We start from the raw sequence: 17626 nt of genomic DNA, 5'->3' as shown, positions 1-17626 counted from the left end.
GTGATGGGAGTGAGGGTGAGGGTATGTGATGGCATGCAGGTAGGAGGGTGATAATAGTAGAGAGCTGACTTACCAGAGTCCAGTCCTCCTCCGACTCTGGGCAGGCCCTCAGGATGCAGTATTGCCAAGACTTGCTCCTCCCATGCTGTGAGTTGTGGAGGAGGAGGTGGGGGTCCATCGCCAGTCCTCTGTATAGCGAGTTGGTGTCTTGCTGCTATGGAACGTACCTTCCCCCATAGGTCTTTCCACCTCTTCCTGATGTCGTCCATTGTTCTGGGGTGCCGTCCCACGGCGTTGACCTTGTCCACAATTCTCTGCCATAGCTCCATCTTCCTTGCTTTTGATATCTGCTGCACCTGTGCTTCAAATAGCTGTGGCTCTACCCTGACTATTTCCTTCACCATGACCCTTAATTCCTCCTCAGTGAAATGGGGGTGCCTTTGTGGTGCCATGGGTGTGATGTGATGTTTGTTGGTGAGGGTGTGTCGGGTAATGTGTTGGGGTGTGTGAAGTGGGCTGCGTGAAGGATGTATGGATGTATGTGATATGTGTATGTAGTTGTGTCAGTGGTCTTGGTGTCAGTCTTGTGCCAATGATTTGTATTTATAAAGGGTTGTGGGTACTGTGGATGTGTGTTGTATAGTGGTGTGGGTGTGTGGGTGTGGTGTATGTATGGGTGTCGGGTGTGTGTTGTTTGAATTGTCCAATGTAGTGTTGTTTTGTATGTGGGTGTCCATTGTGAGCACTGCAGTATGTACCGCCAGTGGTTTACCGCCGTTGAATGTCCGACGTGGTGATTCGTGGGTCATAATGTGGTGGGCGTTGTTCTGTTGGCGTAACGGTGTGAGTTTTGTTAGCACCAGTTTATCACTGACCTTTGGACTGGCGGATTTGTGTCTTTGGCTGAATTCTGTCAGATTTGTGTGTGTGTGTCATAATATGGTGAACGGATATCTGCTGCCGTGGCAGTAAGTTGGCGGCCGTCAGCGTGGCGGTAGGTGGGAGTTACCACCAGGGTCATAATGAGGGCCTAAATGTGAAGAAAGTCTATAGTGGCAAAAAGGTTACTTGAGGTTGCAAAGGACAGGTGCAGATCCAAAATCTAGGCTGACCGCAATGAAAGGTACGCCGGCTACAGGATCCACACAGGGTACGCTGAACAGTACCTTTGTTGGAGCAGTACGTCGATGGTGGGGACACAATGCATCAATATTTCTGCAGGACTTGGGGTGATGTGCTGCTTTTTGAAGCCTGTAGCTGCAGATCCCACTTCTGAGGCCCAGGACTGGAGGGGGGCACCTCAGGCAATGGTTTGACTCAGAGATGGCTGAGTCCAGGGGCACCAGGAGATTTGGAAGCAGTCTTTGATGTCCCTGTGACTGCAGAAGAACAGGGGGCAAGCCAGCAAGCCCTTGGAGACTCTTGGGTTCAAGGATGTAGAGACCAAGTCCAGTCCCTCTCACTGCAGGACAGTGAGCAAGCTGTTGATGCTTTAACATGAACTTTGTCGGGCGCCATAAGAGGTTGCGGTGATGCAAAGTGTTGTGTTCACTGGAACTTCATGCTGCAGGAAGCAAGATCTTGGCACATAATCCCATTTGTGAAGAGCCCAACAACTTCAGGATTCATTCCTTTTCTTTTGAGAGGAGCTTGGCTGAGGCCACACCAAGGATATAGGACCTCAGGGCTACCTCTTAGAGGTCAGGAACGCACTTTAGCAGAGGCCAGCTTGGGTCAGGCAAGTCCAGATGCAGGTACAGTTCCAGGTCCAGGCAGCAGGTCAGCTGCGCAGTTGCCAGGAGCCTCTGATGCTTGTTATGTCCCTGTAGCTCAAAATGAGAGGTCAGTGTGCTGACCCTTGGGGTCACTTCAGCCTGGGATGAAGGGTGAAGGTCCAGTTTTCCTTCTCTGCAAGCAGCCCTGCAGGTAACAGAGAAGCAGGGCATCCGAGGGGCAGTCCTTGTGGCAGCAAAGCAGCACAGCAGTCCTTTTTCCATAGTATGCACAGGTCCAGGAGTATACAGAAGATTGGGTCTGATTGTCTCCTTTTTATCCTAAGTAGGAGAGGTTTCTAGAGAATTACCTTGGAAGTGCTTGATGTTTCCTGGCTCCCTTGCCCTTGCTCCAGACTGGATGCATCAACAATGCAGGGGTGACAAGTCCTTTGTGTAAAGGCAGAGCACAGCCTATTTGGTTGCAAATGAGGCTGTGTCTAGCTCCACTCTCAACATCCTGCCAGTTGACGGCTGTTAGAAATGGGGTCTTTGGTTGGCAGTCAGGTTACCCACTGTCCAAGCAAGGACCCTCACTCTAGTCAGGGTAAAGGACAATCACCCTCAGTTAACCCCCACTTACCAACTTGGTAGCTTGGCACAAGCAGACAGGCTTAATTCCAGAGTCTAGGTGTAAAGTATTTGTACCAACACACACAGTAACTCAGTGAAAACACTACAAAATGATACAACACAGGTTTAGAAAAATGGGAAACATTTATCTAAACAAAACAAGACCAACACAACACAAATCCAACATACACAGGTCAAGTTATTAATAAAAATGCAAAAAGAATCTTAAATCCTTTAAAAACAACGCTAATGCTGTTAGCGTGAAAAAGTACCTGGGAAGCGTCAAAATAAGACCGCACGGGTGAGTGTGCCTCAAAAGAGGGCAGCGATGCGTCGATTTCTCACTTGCAAGCGAGCCTGTGCTTCGTTTTCCTCCTCTGCTCGGGTCGATGTGCGTCGTCTTTCCTCTCCGCAGAGAGCGATGCATCGATCCGGACAAGCATCCCCGGGTCTGGGCAGGCTTTGCGTCATTTTTCCACACCCATCGAGGTTGCGACAAAAATCCGGCCACACGGTTATCCAAAAACCGCGCTGTGTGGTTTGCAACGTTAACAGCCTCTGTCAGCGGGTGTTGCGTGTTGCTTCTACAGCCGTGTGCATCGATCTTCCAGACGCAATGCAGGTGGAGCGTCGATTTCAGTTGCAAGCCAGCGGCGTGTCATTTCTCAGCTGCATCTTCGGAAGGTGTATCAAAAATTTCCCTGCATGGCGGTCTGTGCGTGGATTTTCAAACTTGGTCTGCCAGCTTCTCCTTTCAAAGCCCCAGGAACTGGATAGGGCACCACTTGGCAGGGCAGGAGTTTCAGCAGAGAGTCCAAGTGCTGGCAGGGGAAATCTTTGATGGCCCTGAGACATCAACAACAGTAGGGAAGCTCAGGTCAAGCCCTTGGAGATTTCTTCACAATCAAGAATGCAAAACAAAGTCCAGTCTTTGTCCCATTGCACAAGCAAAAGCAGAAACTGCAGGATAGCTCCTCAAAGCACAGTCAGAGGCAGGGCAGCACTTCTCAGCTCTTCTCTAGGCAGAGGTTCCTCTTGATTTCCAGAATGAATCTAATTTTCAGGGGTTTGGGTACCCTTCCTATACCTAGTTCTGCCTTTGAAGTAGGCCTACTTCAAAGGAAAGTCTCTCTTGTTTGTGAAATCCTGCTTTGCCCAGGCCAGGCCCCTGACACACACCAGGGGTTTGGAGACTGCATTGTGTGAGGGCAGGCACAGCCCTTTCAGGTGTGAGTGACCACTCCCCCCTCCCTACTAGCACAGATGGCTCATCAGGATATGCAGGGTAAACCCCAGCTCCCTTTGTGCCACTGTCTAGAGAGAGGTGCAAACAGCCCAACTGTCAAACTAACCCAGGCAGAAAATCCACAAACAGGCAGAATAATAGAATGGTTTGAGCAAGATTTGCTCACTTTGTAAAAGTGGCATTTTCAAACGCACAATCTCGAAACCAATTTTATTCAAAGATGTATTTTTAAATTCTGAGCTCAGAGACCCCAAGCTCCACATGTCTATCTGCTCCCACAGGGAATCTACGCTTTAATCATATTTAAAGGCAGCCCACATGTTAACCTATTAGAGAGATAGGCCTTGCAACAGTGAACATTGAATTTGGCAGTATTTCACTCTCAGGACATATAAAACACATTATTATATGTCCTACCTTAACCATACACTGCACCCTGCCCATGGGGCTCCCTAGGGCCTACCTTAGAGGTGTCTTACATGTAAGAAAAGGGAAGGTTTAGGCCTTACAAGTGGGTATACTTGCCATATTAAATTGGCAACTTCATACTGCACACAAAGACACTGAAGTGGCAGGTCTGAGACATGATTACAGGGCTACTTATGTGGGTGGCACAACCAGTGCTGCAGGCCTACTAGTAGCATTTGATTTACAGGCCCTGTGCACCTCTAGTGCACTTTACTAGGAAATGACTAGGAAATCAAATATGCCAGTCATGGAAAAACCAATCAACAGTACAATTTACATGGAGAGCATATGCACTTTAGCACTGGTTAGCAGTGGTAAAGTGCCCAGAGTCCTAAAGCCAACAAAACATGTCAGAAAAAATAGAAGGAAGGAGGCAAAAAAAATGGGGATGTTCTGCAGAAAGGGCCAGGTCCAACAATGGCCCTTCCAGATACAACTAATCTCTCTATTGTGTGGCTGTTTGGGAGGAATAAACAAAGTCCACTTGCCAACTGCACCGAGTCATGTGACCCAAAATAGGTTCAGGTACCAAATAGTTTAGAGCAGGAAAATTCCAACTTTCTAAAAGTGGCATTTACAAAACTGTAACTTAAAAAACAACTTTACCCTTAAATTAGATTTTTAATTACAATTTCCCAGACACCAAACTTGAAATGCCTACGTGTTCCAAACAAATGTTAGCACTTATTAAATGCAATAAGGCAACCCAATCATATCCTGGTAGACCTCACAGTAGTGAAAAACAAATATAGGAGTTTTTCACTACCAGTACATCTCCAACCTTTTAAATACAATTCACCCTGCCCTGTGGGCTATCTAGGGCTTACTTTAGGGGTAACCTTAAGTAGGCCTGGGAAGAGTTCACAGAGTTCTACTCCACGGAATTCCACAGAGTTGATTTAAAATTCCATAGAATTCTGCGGAGGCATAGTTCCATGACCCGTGGAGTGGCACCCTCTTCCGAACGTTCCGATCTCGGAAATGCCTCTGAGATCGGGCGCATTCAGGAGAGGGCCGTAGGCAATGAAAGCTGCTGTTTCAGCCCTCTTGTGCACTGGCCTGTCTCGTGTGCGCTACACACGGGGCAGGCCGGTGCACAAGAGGCCTGAAACGGCAGCTTTCTTTCGCTACCTAGGGTCCTGGCCAGAATTCAGGCCAAGGCCCTAGGCAACAAAAGCTGTGATCCGTTTCAGGCCTCTTGTGTGTAAGTGTGCACAAAACAAAAAATAAAAAAACAAGGGCTCACCTGGGTCCTCGTTGGCAGTGGCCTGGCTGGCGCTCTGCCTATCTCTGACCCCTGCTCCCGGGACTGCTGGTGGAGGTAGGCCTGGAGGATCCGGAGCTGGTGTCGGCAGCAGCTCCATGCTGCTGTGCCAACATTGGGCTGCAGTGCGCATGCAGTGAGCTCAGCTCCGTTGGCGGGGCTAGCAGTGGTTCTGGGCAAACTCCGCGGAGTGCCAAAAACTCCATTAGCTCTGCCAGCGGAGCAGAGCTTACCGCCCACCCCTACCTATAAGCACTTAAAATGGAGTATAAGGCTTTGCAAGGGCATTGTATTGAAAAGTTGAGTTGACAGGACTGGGACATGTTTTAAGGTGTTCCTAAGGGCACAATAAGTGTTTCAGGCCCACTAGTAACATTCAATTTACAGGTTCCAGGTATATGGTATACCACTCTACAATGGACATAGAAGTAAATTAAATATGGGAATCAGGTGTAAGGGAATTTTACCATGTTTGAATGAGAGAGTACAAGCACTTTATCAAAAGTGCACCGAATACTACGGCCAAGAAAAACAAATTCAGCAAAATAGGAGAGTAAACACACAACATTTGGGGGTGACCCTGAAGAGAGGGCCAAGTCCAGAAGACTGCTACTCTGTTGTCCTGCTGACTGAGTGAAGGAACTGGACCTGCATCTTGAACCCAGGACCACCAGAGTGACTTCAAGGACTAGTCTCATTATCTCTTGATCAGATCCTCAGGGACAGCAAAAGCTCCACCCACCTTAAACTCAGCATCTGGACTCTGGCTACTGTTAGTCTTGTCCCCTAAGTGGTGCCACTCCAGTCCTAGACCTTTAGAAGTGGACCTGAAGTTGCTCTACCAATCCAGCTGTCATCCTGTAAACAGAGATAACTTATGTCTTCACAGATGCTCCGGAATCGCCACAGCAGGGCACATCCCTGACTCTGCACCTCGCATAGCAGCCTGCAGCCTTCTCAGAATAGCCACTACATAATGCACACCTGACACAGGCCTTCACATTCCAAGCCCATTATTGACTGCATCCTTGACAATGACGTAAGACTTTGCATTGCAGCCCCACATCTTCTTTGGAACCACCAGTCTGTAATGCAGCTTCAACACAGTACTTTCCATGCATAATAAGCCTCATTTCAGATGCATCCTCGATCAAAATGCAGTTCACAACGTTAATGTTGTCACTGCCAAATTCACCTAACTATAAAATCACTTTAAACACTGTTGTTTTCAATGAATTTCTAGTTTTTTTGTGTGTAATGTAATATTTATTACAACATGTAATTCCAACTCCACACCGTGCATGGCCTTTGGCCATCTGGGTCAAGGGTTGGCTGAAGAGCCTGGTCCTGACCAACACTGCATATGCAGCCAAGTCCACTCGTCCCCCTTTTTTGTAAAGGGTAGGGAGGCCACGTGGCCCCCTACCTGATCCTACTATGGCCATGAGAACCCCTTCCTCCAGGGCCTTATATATTTAAAAGGGAGGAGGGCTACGTGGCTCCCCTCTACAAACCTCATTATGCCATGGGGACCCCAAGCCCCAGGGCTTACTTTATTTTAAAGGGGAGGAGCCGCATGCAGCATGGCCCCTTACCCTAAGCCCGGTTAGGCCAATCCCCCAGGGACACTCATTTCTATAAAGGGGGGGACTGTGTGGCCTCACCACTCCAAGTCTTTTTGGACCCTACGGAACCCATCCCACAGGGCCATATCAAAAAATTAGGGAAAGGGGCCATTCTGTCCCCCTCCCTTAAACAGGCCCTGGGGACACCCCATAACCCAGGGCCCAGTATTTCTTTAGGGGGGGAGGGGCACATGGCTCACCTCCCCAAGGAGCTATTGGCCCGGGGACACCATCCCCAGGGCCCACATTTTGCCACAGTGCTGTGAGGGAAGCCCAAAGTTCCCCACAACTCCATCCAATTCCCCAAATGCAATGGCAGCCAGCATTGCTCCATCCTGAGTAAGCAGCTCCTAACAAGGGAAGGAAAACTGCTATAACCTGGGAGCACTCCCAGGGACATGGCTAGTGAGCCAGATCTGGAAAAATATGTCCCCAGGCCTTTAATAATTCCGGGAGAGAACTGTTCAGCTCCTCTCCCCATTTTGTTAAATTTCAGACCCAGGGGTGGGCTCCCCGGGGCCTTTTGAAGCTCAGGGAGGGGGACTGTGTGTCCGCCTCTACATATAAAGTAATTCCAGCCTGCAGTGGGCTCCCTGGGGCCTCTGTAACATCAGCGGGAAGCCACACTGCCCTCCTTCCCTTCAATAATTCAGTCCCTGGGTTGGGCTTTCTGGGGCATAAGCATAATAAATGCAGACCAGCTGTCATATTTTTCTGATACCACATGGGATCGCAGCATTTTTTGCTGATTATTTTTTCTTGTTGTCCCGGGGCGGGTCACTCTTAGCCCCCCATTGGGCCTAGGGGGTCAGAGTATTTCCTACCCTGCCACCTTGTAATATAAATTATTTTCTGTCTTCAGGACAGGGGGCTAAGTCCCAGAGTCCTGTAATGTCTCTGAGCAAACATTTTCTCATGTTGCTGGCAGCCAATTACAGCACTGGTTCCCGCAGGAGTATGACTGTTGTGGGAGCGAGGTGTTTCAAGGGAAATAAAGCTCCCTGGGCCAATCAGAATGCTCTACTTTTAAATTGCTGCTCCCCAGGAGTCTCTCAGGAGCCTTGCAGACCCAACTGTCCACATATACAAATGTTTTTCAACCTTAATTTCTTAAAAACTATTGAACAAATCTACACCACGTCAGAAAAAGCATAATCTGTGGACCAAGGTCTAGCTTCCTGCCAAATTTGGCGTAATTTTGTTCAGCAGTTTTTGCTGTAGCTAGTCATAAAGAAGTTCATTGAAAGTGGCGGTTTTGCATTTTGGCATCCCTTTTTTACTTCGTCTCTCTTGACGGATCATCCCAAAATCTTCCATGCACAAACTAGTTACAAAGTAGAACCTTCTTGGAAAGTTTCCAGGAGATTCATCAAACGCGGGCAAAGTTATTAGACCTAACTATAACTACCTACTTAGTGGCAACCAGCACTAGGAGATATATACATAGGTAGATAAATAGGTATAGGTAGTCTAGTTAGGACCTAGTCTCCATAGGAAAACCCTTTTTTGTTTTGCTAATAACGTTGGCGTCACTTGACATATCTTCATGACATTGTAAAACCTACTTGCCAGTCACTTCAGCTGGCACTGGTGGTGGGTCTAGGCCTCATTCGAACAGTCAATATTTTGAGGTTCTTACTGAAGATGGTGAGAGATGAGCTTGGTCTGAGGTGCGTGGGCAGGTGGGTATGTGAAAGATCTTCCTCCAGCGGAGGTTTTCCGGATGCGTGGGATGATAGCTAGCACCTGCTGGGTGGAGCGGAGGGGTCTGGCGGGGTTATGAAAAGAGATGCGATGGTTCAGGTAGGCCAGTCCGATGTTGTGAAGGGCCTTGTAGGTGTGGGTGAGTAGTTTCAAGTTGATTCACTTCTCTACTCAGAGCCAATGACGGTGTCAATGTAGAGGGCATTGCTGTAGTGGAGCTTACTTGTGACTAGGGTGTGGGTGATTATTTTGCGGCAGTCAACCGGGATCCATTTGAAGATTTTGCGGAGTGTGCGGAGGGTGTGCCAGCAGGAACAAGTGACTGCATTTACCTGTCGGGTCATTGATAGGGAAGAGTCAAGGATGATTCCTAGGTTGCGGGCATGGTCGGTCAGAGTAGGTTGTGTGCTGAGTGATTTGGGCCACCAGGAATCATCCCAGACTGAGGTGGAGTTTCTGAAGATGATGAGCTTGGTCTTGTCCTAGTTGAGCTTAAGGCAGCTCTCCTTCATCCAGACAGCGACAGCTTTCATCCTGTTGTGAAAGTTCCTCTTAGCTTTGTTCGGGTCTTCAGTGAGGAATATGATGAGTTGTGTGTCATCGGCGTATGACATGTTGTTAATTTCGTGGTCTCTGATAATGGTTGCAAGAGGGGCCATGTATGTGTTGAAGAGCGTTAGGCTCAGGGAGGAACCCTGAGGGACTCCGCGGCTGACTTCTGTTGGTTTTGGATATAAAGGGTTGGAGCCTGACTCTCTTTGTTTTTCTGGTGAGGAAGGAGTGGATCCGTTGCAAGGCTTTTCCACGGGTTTCTGCGTCATGGAATCTGGTGCATAAAGTGCTGTGGGAGACCGCGTCGAAGGCTGCTGAGAGGTTGAGGAGTATGAGTGCTGCGGTGTGTCCGCGGTCGAGGAGCGTGCGGATGTCATTGTTGGCTGCAAGAAGGGCTGTCTCCATGCTGTGGTTGCTGCAGAATCCAGACTGAGAGGTGTCCAGAGAGTTGTTGACCTCGAGAAATTGTTGCAGCTGTGACTTTATGGGTTTTACCATGAAGAGTTCTCTCATAATGTGCGGGTAGGTGTTGATGTGTTCACGAAGAGCAGTGTTTTTTGCGTCCTTGATGCTTCGGATGAATGCCAATGGTGGCTCTGAAGGAGGCGAGGTCTTCCCTAGTTTGGCTGCTTCTCCACTTCTTCTCTAGGCGACTGCAGGTGTGTTTGGATTCTTGGAGTTTTGTGGTGAACTAGCTGGCTTTTTTGGGACTTGCTTGACCGAAGTTGATCGGAGGGAGGCTAAGGAGTTGGAGCATTCGGTGATCTAGGAGTTGAGGTTGTGTGCTGCAGCGTTGGCAGTGCCGGTGGGGGGCAGGAGTGATTTGGCAAGAGCGGTAATGAGTTGCTTGTCTGTGATTCCATTCCATTTCCTGTGGGGGGCTCTGGGGATGCCGAGGCGGCTGTTGGGTGCGGTGATGGTGAAGTGTATGCAGTGACGGTCGGTCCAGTCCTGGGTGGAGGTATTCTCAGTGGTGATCTGGTTGCTTGAGGTAAATATGGGGTCTAGTGTGTGTCCTGCGGCGTGCGTAGGCGCGGTGATCAGTTGCCTGAGGCCGAGGGTGGCAAGATTGTCGAGTAGGGAAGTGGTGTTTCGGTCGTTATGGTCCTTGAGGTGGAAATTCAAGTTGCCCAGGAGGAGGTAGTCGGTGGACGCCATGGCATGGGGCCTGGCGATGTCTACAATAGTGTTGATGAAGGCTGGGCGGGGCCAGGTGGTCTGTAGACCAGGGTTCCTTTGGTGGAGGAGTTGTGAGTGGCATGGATCAGGAAGTGTAAGTGTTCATTTGAGGTGCAGTGTTCCTCCGTGTTGACCTTGATGCGGAGTGAGGATTGTGTACAATGGCCAGTCCTCTGCCTGGACGGGAGGGCTATTCCTTCCTTAGAAAGTTGTAGCCATCCCGGATTGCGATAGAACTGTCTGAGCCGGAGGAAGGGTTGGTCCAGGTCTCGGTTAGGAAGGAGATGTCTGGACATCCGGAGTCAATCAGGTTCCAGAGTTTGGTGGTGTGCTTATGGAGGGAGCATTTATTCAGAAGGAGGAAGTTGATGAGGTTGTGGTGGGCATAGGTGGTTTCAGGTTTGGGGTGTTCTGGTTGTCTGTTGTGGCTGAAACTGAGGTTGTAGTTCCAGCAGGAAAAAGTTCAGTGGGTGCCCTTAGGGGATGCGATGCAGCAGGTTCTGAGACTTCTGGTGTTAAGGCAGTGGAGGTTCTTGGCATCGTAATGGAGGGTGACCAGGGAATGACTCATTGGAGATTAAGGGTTCCTGGTTCTGGGCGTGGTGCAGGCCTGGGCGGGCACAGATGGGCCTGCCTTTAGCGCCAACTGCGTGTCTGCCATTAAGAAGGGGAGGGAGGCGGGGGTCCAGTCAGCTGGGAGACAGGAGTGCGGAAAAAGGGCTTCGCAGTGGGGGGGGGGCGCAGGGGCAGCAGCGGTGCAGGAGGGAGAGGGGAGCTGAGGACAGAAAAAAAGGGAAAAGAAACAGAAAAAGGAAAAAACTAAGTAAAAACAGAAGAAAAGGCAGAAGTTTCAATGCAGGAGTATGGAGAGACAGAGAGACACAAGATACGTACTTGTAGATGGCCAGTAGGCTACCAGGGATGAGACGCAGGCCTCAAACTGAGAGTCAGGCAGACTCTCAGTTCATTCCCAGAGCAGAGGCAGGAGCTAGGCCTCCCCTACCCTTGCAAGTGTTTTGTGGGGGCAGGGAGGCTGCAGGGGTAGCAGCGGCGTGGGAGGGAGAGTGGAGCTGAGGACAGAAAGAAAAGGGACTGTAGACAGAAAGACAAGGAACTGTAGACACCATGACAGCCCAAACCTCTGAATGGGATTACACCAAATTTGGAATAAGACTAGATCTTGGTCCAGTTCAGTAGTTTTGGAGTAATTAAAGTAAAAATATGTATGTATATCTAGGGACGCGGAGGGTCCAGTGATCTGACAGATTTCAAACTGAGATCTGTTTGACTGTCACCTCTTCAATCAGGAAGTTGTGGCAGCCCTCTTAGGACTTGAGACTCAGTCCTCAGTCCAATAAAACACAAAAAGACACATGGGGGCATTGTAGGAATACCCTGACACCCTGGGCCTGCTGGTGGGAGCATGCCTAGGTTCCAAAAATGTTTAAAAATATGCCACTAATTAACGGAAAATTAAAAAATATAAGTGCGGTCTCCCGTGCTTGTTTGTTAAGCCAACCCAGGGTGGTCAATGTCCTGTGGAGGGTGGAATCCTATTTATAATTTGGGAGATGGAGCACACGTAGCCCTGTCCCCAGACTGATTTTGGTCCTGGGGACCCAAAACTCTGGGGCCCAGAGGCGTAGTAAAAAAGAGGGAGGGGGCATGCAGCCTCCCTCCATGGGCTAATTTCAGCCCTGGGGACCCCTTTCTTTGTGGACTGACTGCTTTTGAAAAGGAGAGGGGGCCATCTAGCCCCACTCCCTGGGTCAATTTCAGCACTGGGAATCCAAACCCCGGGGCCCGGCCATGTATGAAAAGGGGAGGGTCCTGGGGACCCCATCCCCCATTACCAGCTCACTCTAGAACATAACAGTTTCCATGCCCACACTGGCAGGGAAACCTATGTGTACCTGTCACTTGGCGGGACCAATTTCAAAACTCCCACCAAGTGAGAGCAAACATTAAGTCCACTATCAGCTGGCAGGAGCTTTAAAAATGCTCTGATCAGCTTGGAGTGGCCTTCAGATCTGTTTCCTTGCCTGCAGTAATGCAAGCAGGGAAAGAGATCTGAATATTGCTCCTGCCCAGTGGGAGCAGCATTTTTGCTTCTCCCTGTGAGCGAGAAAAATGCAGACTTCCGCTGGATGCGTGGAGCTGGCTGGAGCCTTGGGGCGCCTGCCAGTGGCCCTCAAACAGGTTATAGTGGGTTGGGTGCCTTGGTTGGGCAACAGGGCAGCCCACCCTTTCACGAATGGGCCCAGGGGATGGGGTCCCCGGGGCCAAAATCAGCACAGGGGGCCTCATGGCCCCTCCACCCTTGAGTATTTGACTGGGCCCCGGAGGATTGGGTTCACGGACTAAAATTATCGAAGGGGGGACACATGGCTCCCCGTCTCCCTTTGATTATTTGGCTGGGCCCTGCATGATGGGATGCATGGGGCCAAAATTGGCCTGGCGAGGGAGGATGCAAAGCCCCCCTCCAGCTAAAGTATGGTGCTGGGTCTCAGGGGATGGGGTCCCTGGGGACAAAAGAGGACCAGGGAGGGGTGCACAGCCCCCTACAACAACAAAAAATTAGCCAGGCCCCTGGGAATGGGGTCTCCAGGGCCAGGCTTTATGACCAGCCACCCCACTTCGCACAGCCCTTGGGTTGGCTGCATGTAGGGGGCTGATTGCAAGGCTCAGTCGGAAGCCAGGTCTTGCGGCCAACACCCTGCCATGCACAGCTTGAGGCCATGCAAGACACGGTTACCACAGTACGGCGGTTACCACTAGGTAGTTATAGGTAGGACCACGTTTCTATACAAAAAGCGCTTTTTTACTTGCCTAAATCTTTGGCAGCGATTGATGAATCTTCCCAAAACTTTCCAAACTAATTTGCAAGTACCGTCAGCTGCTGCCTGGAAAGTTTATTGGTGATCCGTCTAGAGGGGCTGAGAAAAAAGCGGGGTCCCAAATAAGTTTTCCCCATACATTTTTCATAGAGATTTTTAACAGCGATAGCACAAAAACTACTGGATGGAATTACACCAAATTTGGCAGGAAGGCAGGTTCTGACCAAGAGTGCTTTTTTTGTTTTGTTGTAATTCTGTTCAATAGTTTTGAAGAAATTAAGGGGAAAACAAATGAATATATCTAGGGACACGAAGGATTCACAACCCCTAATGATTTTGTTCTGAGATCTGATTGGCTGATAACACTTCAACAACACAAGCTAATGAAGTGAACTTGGTCCCAAAATAAAAGTAAGAAAAAAGCCAAAGGGGCCAGGGTAGGAACACCCGGACTCTTAACTCTGGTGGTGGGGTCAAAAGGCACCCCCCAAGGGCTAAAACACACTTTTTCTTTATTTTATGAGTATAGACTCGGTGGATCCACACATCCGCTCCTAAAAAAAAAAAAAAATGAAGTGTTGTCTTCCGCACTTTGTTAGTTTAATGCCCCTGGTGGGCCAAGTCTAAAAAAGGGGGGCCTTTTGGCCACGATGCCCCTGGGACTGCCACCTCACCAGGGTTCATTTTTGTGGATGCAGGACCCTGTGGCCCCCCTGCTGCCCTGGGGACCCTCCCTAGGCCTTTAATGATATATGGGGTGGGGTGCCATCTGTCCCCCCTGCTGCCCAGGGGACCACCACCCCGGGGCAACAATGTAGTTGGAGCAGTGGGGCTGCAAGCCCCTGCGCCCGGGGGACCACCACCCTTCAGGTCAGCATGTTCTTTGGAGCAGGGAGAGTGCGTCCCCCCACCCTCCTGGGCAACACTATGGCCCTCATTACAAAATTGGCGGTAAATGCCGCTTAACGCTGTGCAGAAGACTGCCAACACACCGCCGCAGCAGCAGAATTCTGCCACAGCTATTATGACTCACAGCTCAGAAACCACCAAAATCTAGACACCCACACAAGTCCGCCACACCAAAGGTCAGTGATAAACTGGCGATAACAAAACCTCCACGTCACCCCAACAGGAATACGCCCACACTATCACGACCCACGAATCCACGTGGCCGTCTTTCAACCGCGGTATTCCATTGGCGGTACACACTGCTGCACTCAAAATATACACACATTTACAAAACACTACCACATTGGACAATTCGAAATACACACACCTGATACACATACACACACCACTCCCACATACCCAATACAATACAAAACACACACCCACATTACCCACAAACCCTTACTACCCAATTTGAAGAAGGCCAGAGAGACAGCAAAGCAAAGACAACACCAGCATACTGAGGCACACAACACCATCACACATGCACATCCATGCACAAAACACCACACATCCCTAAACATCACCCACACATCACAACACACACCACCACACACATCACCCACACCACCCCATGTCACCGCAAAGACACCCCAGGTTTTTTGAGGAGGATCTCAAGGTCATGGTGGAGGAAATCATCCGGGTAGAGCCACAGCTATTCGGATCACAGGTGCAGCACACCACCATAGCTAGGAAGATGGAGCTATGGTGCAGAATCGTGGACAGGGTCAACGCAGTGGGACAGGACCCAAGAACACGGGATGACATCAGGAAGAGGTGGAATGACCTACGGGGGAAGGTGCGTTCCGTGGTCTCAAGACACCACATTGCTGTTCAGAGGACTGGCGGCGGACCCCCACCTCCTCCCCTACAACTAACAACATGGGAGGGGCAGGTCTTGGCTATACTACATCCTGAGGGCCTCGCAGGAGTAGCTGGAGGAATGGACTCTGGTAAGTTAAATCTTTAACTACTTCATCCCCCACCCTACCTGCACATACCACCACCCTCGCCCTCACCCCCATCACTCCAACTCCTCACTTATGTCCCACTATGACAACCCACACATCCCAACACCAAGCCCTGCATGCAACAACAAAGCATGGACACCCATCACCAATGCATGTCCACTACACATACCCACACAGACCCCTAAACAATTATCACACAAGGTCCTACACAGGAATGGAAGCACTGGGGTACAGGGTCACCCACCCATTGCACACCATGGCACACACAGATGCAATAATCATGCCTTTACACCCCTGCAGGACCCCTACCCAACGTCACCGGACAGGAGGTTCCAGATATGTCCACTCCACCCACAGAAGAGGCCCACAGTGATGACAGCAGCTCTGTCCAACTGGATCTAGATGACCAGCCCGGCCCATCTGGGACCTCTGGACAGTCAGTTCCCCTCACACAGTCACAGGCCACCACAGAGCCTCCCCCCTCAGGAAACACCAGCACAGCACCCACCCAACAGGCCCATACCTCTGTCCCCAGGACACATCAAGCAGCAGTGTGTCCACCACTACAGAGAACTCAGGCTAACCCACCACCCCAAGAACAGCAGGGACCTGGGGGCAGTGGTAGTGGGCACACGGTTCAGGGGACAGAGGCCTAGAAAAACAGGGGAACTGGGAGGGCTGCTGTGCGACAGGGGAAGGACAGGCCCAGGGAACCCACTCTCCACGAGGCCCTCTCCAACATCATGGGAGCCTACCATCATTCCCAGGAAACGATGGCAATGGTACTGGCCAAGTTTCAGGAGACCCAGCGGCTGCAGGAGGAAAACTCAAATCCATCAATACCAACCTGGGCACCATTGTAGGGGGGCTGAAGGACCTTGTGAACACCAGGAGGGACACTGTGGCACAACATGGGGCCCCTGACACTAGCCCGGACGATGAACTGCCCACCACCTCCGCCGGCGCTAGTGGACAGGAGGCACCGCCACAGGACCACAACACCAGCACACCACCCCCTGCAGATGGAGAACCATCCCGCAAACGGTCCCTGAGATCCAGGAAAAAGACAGAGAACAATGCCAAGACCCCCGCCAAGAAATGAGACCACCCTGATTGTCATCCTCTGTCCCACTTTGTCACCCTGTCCATCCTTAAACTTCCCTAGTGCCACTTCCTATGCCCCTTTGCACAATGCACCTGTGAGACAAATAGACTGGACTCTGCCATGGGCATTCCTCCACCATCACCCCTGACCATTTTCCAACCCCCTCCGCTAATTTGCACTTAAATAGACACCCTTGAATCACAAAACAATCTGGAGTCAGTCTGTGCTTTCACAAATGTGTATTTGCTATAACTAAGGAAAATACCAATGTCCATTGTATTGTCAACATACCTATGTCACACAGCTCTAGTCCACGAGGTAACATAGCAGAGGACACACAGTGGGACCCACATCTGTGAAATCGAAAGGGAAAGTGACAAATCAGGGTCCATACACTGGGTAAAAGCGGCAGACAGAAGAGAGGTCGAACATTTTTTATCAGATGTAGGAGGCAGTGAGGTCTTCTTACCTGTGTCTCACTGGAAGTATTGATGGATCACAGTGTTTCTGTTGTCTATGTCCTCTTCTTCACTGTCCACAGGCTCCACAGCTGCCACAACACCTCCTTCAGGAACATCCTCCTGCAGAAAAGGCACCTGTCATCGCAAAGCCAAGTTGTGCAGCATACAGCACGCCACGATGATCTGGCACACCTTCTTTAGTGAGTAGTATAGGGAACCACCTGTCATATGGAGGCACCTGAACCTGGCCTTCAGGAGGCAGAAGGTCCTCTCTATAACCCTCCTAGTTCGCCCATGTGCCTCATTGTAGCGTTCCTCTGCCCTTGTCCTGGGATTCCTCACTGGGGTCAGTAGCCATGACAGGTTTGGGTAACCAGAGTCACCTGCAAATGTCGAGGGACAACTGTTAGACACACACTAACCCTTAGGGACAACCCCAGACAACTATTCACACTGTATAGGGTCCTTGTCCTCATCTATTAGCCACACACAGTGCCTCTGGAGTTGCCCCATCATATAAGGGAATCTGCTATTCCTTAGAATGTAAGCGCCATGCACTGAGCCAGGAAACTTGGCGTTCACATGGGAGATGTACTGGTCGGCGAAACACACCATCTGCACATTCATTGACTGGTAACTCTTCCTGTTTCTGTACACCTGTTCACTCCTGCGGGGGGTACTAAGACCACATGTGTCCCATCAATGGCACCTATGATGTTGGGGATATGTCCCAGGGCATAGAAGTCACCTTTTACTGTAGGCAAATCCTCCACCTGAGGGAAAATGATGTAGCTGCACATGTGTTTCAGCAGGGCAGACAACACTCTGGACAACACATTAGAGAACATTGGCTGGGACATGTCTGATGCAATGGCCACTGTTGTTTGAAAGGAACCACTTGCCAGGAAATGGAGTACTGAC

This window comes from Pleurodeles waltl, chromosome 7 (genome assembly GCF_031143425.1).
Source record: "Pleurodeles waltl isolate 20211129_DDA chromosome 7, aPleWal1.hap1.20221129, whole genome shotgun sequence".
NCBI lineage: Eukaryota > Metazoa > Chordata > Amphibia > Caudata > Salamandridae > Pleurodeles > Pleurodeles waltl.
This window is presented reverse-complemented; position numbering follows the sequence as displayed.